This window comes from Xenopus tropicalis, chromosome 10 (genome assembly GCF_000004195.4).
Source record: "Xenopus tropicalis strain Nigerian chromosome 10, UCB_Xtro_10.0, whole genome shotgun sequence".
NCBI classification, from domain to species: Eukaryota; Metazoa; Chordata; class Amphibia; order Anura; family Pipidae; genus Xenopus; species Xenopus tropicalis.
Window position 1 is genome coordinate 31027555 of NC_030686.2, and position 13000 is coordinate 31040554.

A 13000-nucleotide genomic window follows, 5' to 3' on the forward strand; every position below is an offset into this window, starting at 1 on the left:
CTGAATCTGAACCAATGATACTGGGACTCACTTAACCTTGGATTCGCTGTATCCCTAATACCTACAGGTACATGCAACCAAAAGAGTGCTTTTCTGCATGAGGGTGTAGCCCATTAATATGGCTTCTGTTACGAAAAGGGCTGACTTGTAACAAGTTAAAGCTAGGACTATTAAACAAGGTATATTGGGATATTCTTCACTACTGAGACAGAGAAAGGGTCACCTAAGAGAAACCTTAATATATGCTAAGCCAAGTAAAACATTGAGCTGAAGACTCAAGTTTGTTTTTAAAACTGCACCATTACCATATATATTTATTTCCTGAAAATAAACACACAGGCATGGACACTGCTGAACCTTGGGCTTTTCACTATTTTACTATGAGGGAAAAGCAAGTTTCCTTTGAGTGTCATAATATATACAATATAGCAGAAGCAACAGGTCCCTTAAAATCTAAAACAGATGAAATGCCTCCTGTCACTTTCTGCAAAGCATCACCTACCTGTACCTCATAATAATTCTCTGAAGCAAAGAGGATTACCAAACAGTTGGACTTTTCTTGATAAACACAATATACATTTTTTTGCTGACAGCGTGCAAGATGTAAGAAAATGTTTTTTTCTTTGCCAATAAAAAGCATGTCATAGAATGTAATAATAATCTCTAAACCACTCCATAGTCTCCAGACAGTCACACACTATGAAAACCAAACCATTGTGGGCTAGAGCATAAATTCTTTTACAGACAATCTCAGGTGCATGTTAGAATGATGAGTAAAATATTGTGAATGTGCAACTGGAGAAAGCAGTGGGCGAGAGCCAGCAGGAAGCGAGGCTGTATATAGCCATTAGCAGCAGAAAGCGTAATGAAGCGATACACTTTTAAGATAGCCGGAAAGGCTTCCAAATGAGCAGCATTTCTTACATTTCATAAGCCAGGGACCAGCTGGCTTCCTTCCTAAACTAAATGACAACTCCCAGTGGGTAGCTCCCACGTGCAAGGCATGCTGTATATCTCAACTGGATCACAGTCTTCGAGAATTGCTCACTGGGGTAATGTGAGGCAAATGGAGTTGTGGCAACAACTGAGGATATATATGTATGAGAGGAATAAAACAAGCCACAAACAAAACAGGAAATATGGATGTTTAGCTAACAGTTACCTCAGACAGACTGGCTACCTTGCCACATCCATCATTAAACCCAAGCCAAGCTCATTTGGGTTGTTCTTTTAGGGCAACTCTACCACGTCGACTCCTGAAAATGTTTTCCCAGCCGCAATTCTGTAAGCTGCCTGTGGGAAAACACATGCATTGCTTTGGCTTTGCGAAGTACCCCGAAGCTGCCTTGTGAGAAATGTATTTCAACAAGAGAAAAGTCTTTCCTTCTGGCATGCGTGTTGCGTCAGACGGCAACTGTTCCATGTAGTTTGCGGATCAGATTTTTCTACCAGTTTCATGTAACTACATCCAACTTGTCTGGATCCCACAACGTCCTACAATATCTCCTGGGTAGTATAGTTCTAAATAATCTGGTGCCTTGAACTTTTGAAATGATGCAAGATGGACAATTGCGTCTGATTTGCAACAAAATGTGCACACAGTAGTGGGGTTCAGTTTACTGAATCTGATCGGCCTGCAGCTTGCATTCTGAGAAAAAAATGCTACACTGTTGAAATTGCACTTTGCTCATGTGTCTGTGGAAGTAAAGGAGACCTTCTATGTTTTGGGCTTCTCTACTAACCTAAGGTGATTACAGGCCTTCAGCAGTAAATATCTGTGCCTTTGAAGTTTCCACCAGTAGCTCACTATATTCTTTTCTGGTTACTCACTGCACATGCTCTGTGCTACTGTCTGACAATATACAATATATGTACAAAGTAACATTTAACTGATTATTAAGTAACTGAGAGTCACATTACATTCAGCATGGAAAAATGTACATCCTACAATGAAATTATCAGTCCTGCATCTTTAGCTATGTATAACTTTCCTTTTTGCTATTTTTGATGAGTTTGAACAACCCATAAGCTTAGCTTTTCAGCAGCATTTCAGAACACACTGAGCATGTGTAGAGTCAGATCCATAGTTTATTGCAGTTCAGTACATTCTGCATCCGAATTTCAGACTCCTGACAGTCCCTAAGCTTAGCTTCTCAACAGCAGCCCAGGGCACACTGAGCATGTGCAGTGTCACTGGCACCTAAAGGTTTGTACCTTTTCTATTACAGGGTTGCTGAGCCGTTTTGCTGGTACAGTAAGTTCAGTATATAAACTTGATTGATTTTTAGGGATTTTGCCGTTAGCCCCGATGTTTATAATATAACCTGCAGCTCTGTTATAGACTCCAGTATTTCCCAGCAGTCTCCAAGTGTCAGTGGTTAACACAGGATATAAGGTACATGTTGTAAGCCCTAAAATATAGTATGATTTTGCCACACTACAGTGTTAACAAGTATAGATAACAGTAAAAAGGTGTATAAACACAAACCACAGTAGCCTCTTGCTGTGTCCATACAGCTGTGCAAAGCCATTAAAATTGGGTGGTTGTGCCATTTTCAGTGAGAAGTTCTGGGCCTATGGATGAAATTTAACATTTTGCTCTGAAGAGGACCGTATCTCCAACTCGTATAATTAAGTGCAAATATACCACTAAACAAGGCTGTTTACGCAGAAGACTGCTTATGCGTTTTAATAAACAAGTTTATCAAAAAAAGTGAGAACGATACTTCTACATAAAGTAACTCTGTGGTGCCATAAACATTAAATAAAGGTTCCGCATTTGCTTTTCTTATTGCTCATTTACTGATCAGGCAGCATTCTGCACATTATTATGTTTTTATGGAGACTTCCAACACGGATAATTTATTGTAACAGGTTGCAGGAGTCTGGGCAAGAATTATACATTTCTCACAGTAACTGAGCCAGTTAACAAGGCTCAATGTTCCAGGTTATACAAAAGTGTCAAACAAGCTTTTTGTCATTGCAGTTTTAAGGTGGGATAATTACACTGGAGCAATAATAACTGTTGAAAAATGCAGAGCAGATGGAAAAAAACATAGTAACAATGCGAGAAAACTAGTTTCTAAAGGAACATTGTCAAACTATGAAGGCATATAAACATTTTTCACTGTGTAAGATTTAGCTTCAGATTTGGGGGGATGTGGTATAGAAGTATCTTATTTTAAACTGCTGGAGTTTTTTACATTTTGCTGTGGCGCCTGTTGCCAGGCACAGATTAAATGTTAACCCCAAAATGCAGGAATCAATACTGAACAATAAAAACACCACAAAACTCTTGTCAATGTAAAATACCATAGACAAGGAAACTTTTAAGATATTTCTCTTTTAGCCATTGTAAATAACAATTTAACTTATATTACAAACCAGAAATAAGCAACTTGCAAGATTTCAGGTACCTCATAAACAGTCCCTGTGCACTGCAATTTATTTAACCCTTTAACTAGTGGCAATAAAATTACCCGGTGACATAGAATAAAAACTCCACTTTATTTAGTTGTAACACAAAACCTCATTAGCATCCAGTCTATATAATACCGTTTGTTTGCCCTTGCAGCTGTGGCAATTACCTGCTACAGTCAAGTTTATTATCTACAAATACCCCTATGTCCTTCTCCATTGTGGATCTGCCTAGTGCTGTCCCATTAAAGGTATATGTGGCTTGCAGTTTTTCATATCCCAGGTGCATTATCTTACATTTATCAACCCTGCATCTTATCTGCCACTTAGCTGCCCAATTGCCAGTTTGTCAAGATCCTCCTGCAAAGATGCCACATCCTAGAATTAATTGGGGTGCAGGATTTTGTGTGCAAGCACTGATACATTACAATTTGTCATGACCTATCATTCATAAAGCCATGCTGATTATCACTTATAATGCCATTTTCCATAAAAATCTTTAACAAACCTTCATATAACTTGCCTAAAAAAATACTGAAAAAAAAATCACAACCTGTTTTAGAAAAAGAATTATTAGGAATCCACTTCCACTTTATATGTTTTATTCTTTATAATTGTGATGGTTCCTTTTTTGAGAGCACAAACAGAAGGGAAGTTTAGAAAGAAGCTGCTTGTTCCCACTAGGCCAAACTTAAAATTAAAAGCATTAATGGAGCTTAGGGAATGCTGCCCATAAAATCAGACTCGTGAAAACTGATTATATATTCCTTCATTGGATGCTTTCTCCATATAAAGTCACATATCTGCTGGTTGTTCTGCTAGCGCAAAACAGAGGCAGATTCAGTGGCAGAAATCCTGCAGGAAGAATGACAGGTTTTGAAAATCTGTGCTCCCATTTTATTGTTACCACACTACAAACCTAATTTTAAAATATGTAACAGGAAGAAGAGGAAGAATTTACTGAATGGGAAATGTGTACAAGCTGGAATTTCAGGCTCTTTATTACAATTACTTATTAATAGGCCGATGTGTTCCAGGATATAGATATAAAATCACGGATGAAGGCTCGGTGTTGCTTTTCACTTTGCCTCTGTACTACAGTTACAAATTATACACATCGGCACAATTATTCACTATATCTGAAAAGCAACCACAGAAGTATTTTAAAAGTTCTCCAAGGAGGTAGACAAGAAGAAACAAGTCATTCACTAAGTCTAAATGCTTATAGAGGCTGTTAGATTTCTCATTCTGGGAACCTGTGTTCCAATTGCAACAACTGTAGGTGTTTTCTACTGGGACTTGATCTCATCCCGTTGTTTTTTCTATGCTCCTCTCCCTAAACTATTTGAACGTTATAACTAGTCTGTGAGATAGGGATGTTCATGATCTAAGCAATGTACTTAACTGGGTATAAATGCAATGTATGCTGTCATGTGCAGCATTATTGGACTGTAATTTTTCCAGTGCAATTAACTTTTTATTTTTTTATTTTTTCGAATTGTATAGCATTTTGTTAAATTAGAGACTGGAACATGATTAGGAGAGGGTCTAATTAGAAAATAAGCAAAGGAAAGCAATAATTTTTTCGCTGCCAGGGTCAGTGACCCCCATGGAAAGAGGCAGAAGAGAAAGGCAAATAAGTAAATAACAATAACAAACTAAAAAAGAACAACTAAAAAGTTGCTAAAAAAATAGGCTATTCTATATACGAAACGTTAACACAAAGGTGAACTAACACTATAAGGAAAGTAAAATAGTAAAATATACATATGTTGATTTTCATGGGCAGCCATACAGAGGTATTTTAAGGGATGTTTTCCTGCAGGGTTGCATTCTTTCTCATGGGCACAAAAATCCTTACATAGCAAATCCTTTTTTTTTGTAATTGGTGTGTAGGCACAATCTTAGTGCATTGTGCCCGAGTCTGGGCTTTCAGAAGGAGCCAGCGCTACACATTAGAACTGCTTTCAGGTAACCTATTGTTTCTCCTGCTCCCATGTAACTGGAGGAGTCCCAAGCCAGACTTGGATTTCTTACTATTGAGTGCTATTCTGATACCTACTGGGAGCTGCTATCTTGCTGCCTTCGCATTGTTCTGCTGATCGGCTGCTGGGAGGGTGGGATATCACTTCTACTTGCAGTGCAGCAGTATAAATGTGACTGAAGTTTATGTGTTTTTGAAAAATGAATTTCAATGCAGGATTCTGCTGGAGAAGCTATATTAAGTGAAGCGTTTTAAAAAAAAAAAAAAACATGTTTTCCCATGACAGTATTCCTTTAAAAAAACACCATTGCTCTAATAGGCACATTTTGTCTAAAGCTTAAAAGCTCAATGTAGGAGATTTTTTTTTCTTTTGCAGTTTTAGCACGTTTACCATTGAATCTAGACTTGTACGAGTATGCTTCCAAATCTGATCAATGTCAATTTAACAGCATTCTCCATACAGTGACAAGCAACAAAAGCTCAAGCTCGATGCACACATGGGCGTCAAACCTGCTGTACAGCATAATAAGCGGCTTCCTTTGTGACGCTGGTTTCTGTCTATTTGCTTACATCAAAAGACTGCATGAATAATTCCTACTCCAAGTCCTGTTCTCTCAGCAGGTGGCAAACAAAAAACAGGACTACAATATTCTTTAAAAAGTAATAGGAAAATGTGAATAATAATTGTATTTTCAATTGTTTACCCAAAGATTCTAATGTGAAATTAAAGTATAGGTGCAGGCCCTGCCTTACCTTTCATGTGATTACTGAACAGGTAATCCTGCAAGTTTTCCTATGCATTTGATCTATGTAGGAATTGTGCTTGAATCTATCCTTTCGACCCTGCATACTCCCAAAACACTGACTGGCCTCAGATTGTCTATAGGCAATATCAATAAAATACATATATGAGTCAAAACTCCTTTCCACAAAGTGCTTCACTGAAAAGACAATCAATATTCTGTTGAAATGTGTTCACTCCATCCATCTGGCCTCATATAAAGCACAATGGTTGGCCATTTGGGCTCTTGTTGCCAAGCTGCCTTTGTTTGGAGGACACTTGTGTTGCCCAATGTAAGTATGGCCAGTGACTTCCCCTGCAAGGGAGGAGGGAGTTCTCCCATATTTGTTGAAATGAATAGAGAGCATACATTAAAGAAGTTCAACTCTGATATAAATTGACCTCTTCTAGCTACTTTTCAATTGGTCTTTATTACATATTTTGTATTTTTTTCATTATCAGCATTTATATTCAACCTAATTCTAGTCTGCAGTTGAAAATATCATCTTGCTGTCCCAGCTACTGACTCTGACAACCAAAAATCACACCAACTGAGAAGGTTCAATTTTATAATAGCTCTTATTCTTTATTGCTCCTCTTTGTTTTCAGGAAACATCCTGACATCTAAACTCCTGCCTGGCCGCTAGGGTAACTAAGCCCTGGCAAACACATAGCAGTTGAAATTTCAAGCTGAATGGCAAAAAAATCTAAATATTGTGAATAAAAAATAAAGACTAAAACTTGTCATATTGTATTGTTGAAATTTCATTTTTGTACCACCTACTAGTCCCTCAAGAGTGCTGTGTCATGGTGCACTGGTTCTGTCATGAAATAATATGGTCATTACTAATGTAATAATACAATACATATAGATATATATATATATACGCAAGCTTTTTACACTTCATAAAGAAAACCAAAAAAATGTTACAAGGGGCAAATGCTAAAAAATCTGTCTTTACATTTTTCCACTTTGTTGTCACCTTTTGCCCCTAAGGTTATTTTGGGTAATGCCCATCTATTTTGTTGATGGCCCATTTTGAATTCTATTTGCCTTATTTCTATTAATAAGCAAAATACACACATTTTGGCAAACTAAAAAGGTCTGGAGAATCTTACAATTAAAGGCTGACTGTCAAGCCACAAAGCCATTAGAACCTGGAAGTAAAGATTTAGGAGGAAGCAGATAATGGGAACACAAGAACAGACAAAAGTCCTGTGGCATGGTATCAGAAGGTGTAATCCTTAGCACACAGGTCTAGGCAGGCAGTGATCAGGACTGGTCAATAACATGAATAATAGTGCACCAAGGAAGACCTACAGTGGGTCCTGGAAAGTCTTTATTCATAATTATGACATGGGCACGAAGATGGGGCACAGTGAAGTAATCAATTTGTGCAGGGATCAGCACAACCTTGCACTGTTTTTTTATCAAGGGAAATTCTAACTTGCCCTTTAAATCTAACAAGAGAAAACATTTTGTACTGGGAAAAATGAGACATTTTTTAAATCAAGAAATCAACATTTAAAAGAATAAAAAAGAGCAAATTTGTAGAATGCAAACAAATAGTTTCTTCAACTAGTCTTGACACAATGCAGAAAAAAATGTACAAAAATGAATAGTAGAATAAAATGAAGACAGATCAGGATCCCATATGGATACATTTTATTTTTGTGATATACATTTATCTGGCAGTGATGCGCAGGTTGACAAATTTTTAACCCATGCTGATCCTAATCCGCCATCTCCCAACCCTGAGTGAGCAGGGAGGGTGTTAGTTAATACCTCAAAGCAGTATGCCTTTCAGACCACCGGCTGAGGGGGCAGGAGACAGGAGGAGGAAGGCTAAAGGGGCTGCGCTTAGGGGAGTGTCAGGCCCTCGACTCACTGCAGAAGCAATTTATCTGCTTAGATCTACCTGAACTTCAGGTAAATCCTGCTGTCTCTGCATTTGGGCTGACCCACTTACCACTTTTGTCTTATAGAATATTAGGGGGCATTATATTCACTCAGGACCAGAACCTAAAAGGGTTCCATAAACTAGTCCAATTGATGGTTCAGCCTCAAATTCAAAATATAAATGTGAACATGCCAATTCACAACACAAGGCAAGACCTGAAGGGCACTGGTGGACAGAAGGATACATGATTAAAGTAGATTTACCCAAGACCCTGGTATGAAATGCCAGTTCTACTTATTGATGCTTGTGCTTTTGCCCGGGGGGCACCTTTTACTCTTATAATATAAATGTATGAAACATATAACCTTTAAGAAAACTCAGCTGATTTGAAAAGTCTCATATCCCCCATGCACACCCAACTGGTACAAGACAGTTTTCGCGCTTGTTCTGATCACAGAAGAGAGGGTGTCCCCCCCACCCTATAAAGCCGATTCAGGATGAATTTTTTTTAAGCATTGTTTCCTATATAGTCACCTGCAGGCCACCCCCCCCCTAAACTGCTAGGAGGCAGAAAAGACTGGAGTTGTGTTTAAAACTGAACTATTATTGATAATTTACTTTTAAACAGTAAATTAGCATTTATAGTAAAATAGTTTAGATTGGAAATATCTGTGTAGCATGGTTCAAATAGTCAAAAAGTCCAAAGTATGTGCGTACATTTCTATTGCGGTGTGTTCAGATGCTGCCCAGTAGTAATGGTAAATGTAGTCACTGTACTTGGATACAAATGAGTCCTAATGTCTGGCTTTTACCTTAATCAATTAAACAGTATCTTATAAAGAACGCAGTACCCAGAGATATTTCCAGCTCACATCACTGTTTTCTTTCATTGAATGCAGCTGCTACACAGTAACCATTTATTTCAGTTGTAGCATTTATAGAATGTACCCTGGTTATTTGTCACAGTAATGCACACAGTAAAGTCATTAGGAAGCATCAGAATGCACAGCAGGAAGAGACATTTACAGCAGTAAAATAGGCATATGTATATCCTGTAAAGCCTCACGTACAGGACACTGCACACAGTTCACACTTTGATCCCACGGAATGCACTCAGTGCTTAAACATCAATGCCTTCAGCACCTTTCTCCTACAAGGAAAAACTACTCATTCTGAAGCTCCCACAGCCGTTGCTATGGGCACATCTTCCCTAACTGAGCACTAAGGGTCTTCTGACCAATAAACCATCTTCATACAAACAAGCTTCTACTCACCAGCACTATAGCGACCAGCCTGCACTTCCTGGTTTTCCTGTACACGTGTCTCGGCAACACCCACTGCCCCGCCCCCTGTGTAGCTTATTGGTTGACTACTCTGGTTGTACCAATCCCTTACACAGGATTGGGCTTTACGTATGTCTGTCTGAAATTAATCATCTGTTTCACTGTTTTGCCGGTACTGATTTAAATGAAGCGGGAGGGGAAGAAATGTTCCACTGCTACAAGTGCTGGTTGGAGAATAGCAGGGAAAACACATTTGATAGAGAGGGAAACTGCGTTGCAAATGTACTGTATTGACACTGGCATGTATTTTCTGTATCTGCTTGTCACACACACGGACTGTGGCTAAAGCTATTTATTTTGAAGGTCAATGAAGGTATTAGCTCTTTTGCAAAGTCAGACTGCATGATAAGAGTAGGACTGAAGGCTCATTTTCCCATAAATTATTGCTGCAGTTAATCATTGTGGTCAAAAAGGGGAATTGTACCTGCCCAGTGGCATACAGAGAGCGCACCAGCCCCCCCCCCAAAAAAAACTTCAGAGGGGCCCAACTTGCATGGGTAGCGCCACCCCCCTCCCCATCTGGCTTAACGTGCGCAGCGTCCACTGCTGATCGTTTGCATGGGGCATGCAAACTTTGGCAATTAGAGTGGCTATTTGTGGCTTGGAGGCAATTTGTTTGCACAAACTGAAAAATTGCTAGGAATAGGGCATTATATAACATACTAAAAGCTAATACAAATGTGAAATACAGGAATGCCCAACCTTTCTTACTCGTGAGCTACAGTCAAATGTAAAAAGACTTGGGGAGCAACACAATCACCATAAAAGTTCATGGAGGAGCCAAATAAGGGCTGTGATTGGCTATTAGGCAGCCTGTATGCACCCTATCAGCTTACAGGGGGCTTTATTTGGTAGGAAATCTTGTTTTTATTCAACCAAAACTTGCCCCCAAGTCAGGAATTCAAAAATAACTCCTTGGTTTTGGGCACTGAGAGCAACATCCAAGGGGTTGGGGAGCAACATGTTGCCCCGAGCCACTGGTTGGGGGTCACTGCCTTAATATATGCATGGTTGGATGTCTTTTTCACTACAAGACTTACCCACTATGGAAAAGCTCCTAGACTTTTATGGTGTTTATAACGCAAACCGAATTGCAGAAAGCATGATCGTAGATTTGTTAATATACTGTATATATATTGCCTAAATTATATACAGTTATGGGACCTGTTATCCAGAATGCTTGGGACCTGGGGTTTTCCAGATAAGGGATCTTTCCGTAATTTGGATCACCACTATTTAAGTCTGCTAAAAATCATTTAAATAATTAATAAACCCAATAGGCTTGTTTTGCCTCCAGTAAGGAAAAATAATATCTTAGTTGAGATCAATTACAAGGTACTGTTTTATTATTACAGAGAAAAAGGAAATCAATTTTTAGAAATTATAATTATTTACTTATAATGGAGTCTATGGGAAATGGTCTTTCCGTAATTTGGAACTTTCTGGATAATGGGTTTCCGGATAAGGGATCCAATACCTGTATATATATATATATATAGCCTAAATTTCCTTATGTAGCTATATGAATTGTGTTTAATAATGAATTTATAATGTAACAGATACTTTATATTTAATAACTTGGCAGGAAACAGGCACTCACGTCTAAGACAAAGAAAAGCAGGTGCCTGGGTGCAATATTATAGCTTAATATGAAATGTCAAAAAATATATTTATTGATGAGTGTAACAAGCTAAGTGCTGGTCAGTTTACTATGGACCTCCTTTATATCCAAAAAAAACAAAACAAAAAACATTGAACATTCTGAGTCCACATTACCAGTATCAAAAGAAGTATTTATTTCCTTTTGTTGCCAGTATCATAATTAAAAGACACAACTGACAGAGGCAAGGGGACGTAAGTGTTTGTGCTGCTAGACAGTGTGACAGTTCAGCTTTAACAGCAAAATACAGAGTCTCTTCTCTCATTGAGGTATTCACAAAACAAATAATCAATTTTGAAGAGCAAAGAAGACAATGTAATTATTCAGTTGCCATGGAAAAATGAGGTTTTCAGAAATGATAGAATTGTCACAGATAGAAAATTGTAGCAATAGACAGATATATTAGTATATGGAAAATAATGAGAGAAAATTTACACCAACAACCTTCATTAGTTTGACACTTGGCATTATGTCTAGAAATTGAGAAAATAAATATTTGTGGTGAGCAAAAACATTGGATTGCAGATTGAAGGTATAATGCAACATTTTCACAGATCTGTCAGAACAATCCCATACTGAGCAACATGTTGCTCATGAGCCACGGGTTGGGGACCACTGTTCTAGGGTTTCAATGCCTCATGTGATCCCCTACAGCAGAAATGGAACAGGGAGATAAACTAAGCCTGATTCCCTCTTCAATACTGTGGTCCCTTGACTTAGGCAAACAGAGCCTAGGTAAAGCCACTTCATTATATCAATCCTTGTTGGACCACAGGCTCCTCCTTCTAGCTAGATCTATCTATCTCACTTTCCTAGAAAGTACAAAAACAACAATTAACCTGTCACTGACTAAAGCCTCATTTGCAGAGTCCCTGCTCCCCAACTTCACTAGAGGTAGGTTTCCTCTAGGGCAACACCGCTTCACTGGGGCTTTGTTGATCCCAGTCTCAATGGAGCACCAAATTTATGATCATAATTTTATCATCATAGTCCTTCAAGAGTTTTCATTAAAAATAAAGTATGGTTCAATGCTATTCTTTCCTTTTTCATTCTTTAAGACAAGTCTGCCATTTCATCTACCTCCATTTTTCCAGTCAGCTCAAAGCTTCTTGTTGAAAGCGTAATGTTTTTTAACATGTGTGTTTCCTATCTACCTCAATGAAAACTCCCAGCTTGTTCTTGGTTCTTATGGATTCTATGTAAGCCCCCATTTTTGGATTTGCATCATTTATTCTTTGCCACCTATGTAGTAAAGAATTGCCTGTAACCATTGCTTTATTGTAGACAAGATTGTCTGCTTTCCTCACCCCTGCAATAAAGTTTTAGGTGGTGCAGTACTTAACTGCACAGCACTTTTCCTATTCATGACACATCCTATAATATAATATGATAGAGACATAAGTAATGACTTCATCCTCAATGTCCAATATTAGCTCTGGTGTTCATAGAACCATTAGTCAATCTGTAATTTATGCACAATGCCTAGGGCTGAATTTTTACTGTTCCATTCATTCTTCATCTGTGTTCTTAATGTTCTAATGATCAGTACTTACTTCTTAGAAAGATTTCAGAAAAGTATCCTGGCCTCTCTCAACAGCTAAAAATAATTCTGCATGCTCTGAGATACCTCCTATTCGTACCTGTACTCTCAATTTCTCACACTCAGTCATTAGCCAGTCTGCCCCTTTATTTCATGTCCCTAAAGCCACTTTCCTTAATCCACCTGGAACAATATATTTTCTGCTGTACACATTATCATTTATTTGCCATTTAGATTTGGTGGCCTGTCCTTCATATTGCAAGTGACCTTTCACTGGTTACCAGCTGTTCTTTTTCATTCTTACCAAAATGGCTTGTTTTGTTCTTTATACCTCTATGCTCTTTCTAAGCATAATTCAAATTCACATACTTCTG

The 13000-nt window shown here is 38.2% G+C and overlaps 1 protein-coding gene across 4 annotated transcripts in view; it reads right to left on the reverse strand.

Annotated features, from left to right (window-relative positions):
* slc39a11 (solute carrier family 39 member 11) overlaps nucleotides 1–9447 on the reverse strand; it is a 202560-nt gene extending 193113 nt beyond the window's left edge. For 2 of the 4 annotated variants that reach the window (XM_018097746.2, XM_012966622.3), the window contains exon 1: nucleotides 9358–9447. The gene's annotated coding sequence lies outside the window, so the exon portion shown is untranslated. Of the gene's footprint in view, nucleotides 1–9153; nucleotides 9308–9357 lie in introns of those variants that run through there. The other 2 variants (XM_031894095.1, NM_001016721.2) reach the window with 2 other exon arrangements.
* Between the last annotated feature and the right edge of the window lie 3553 nt (nucleotides 9448–13000).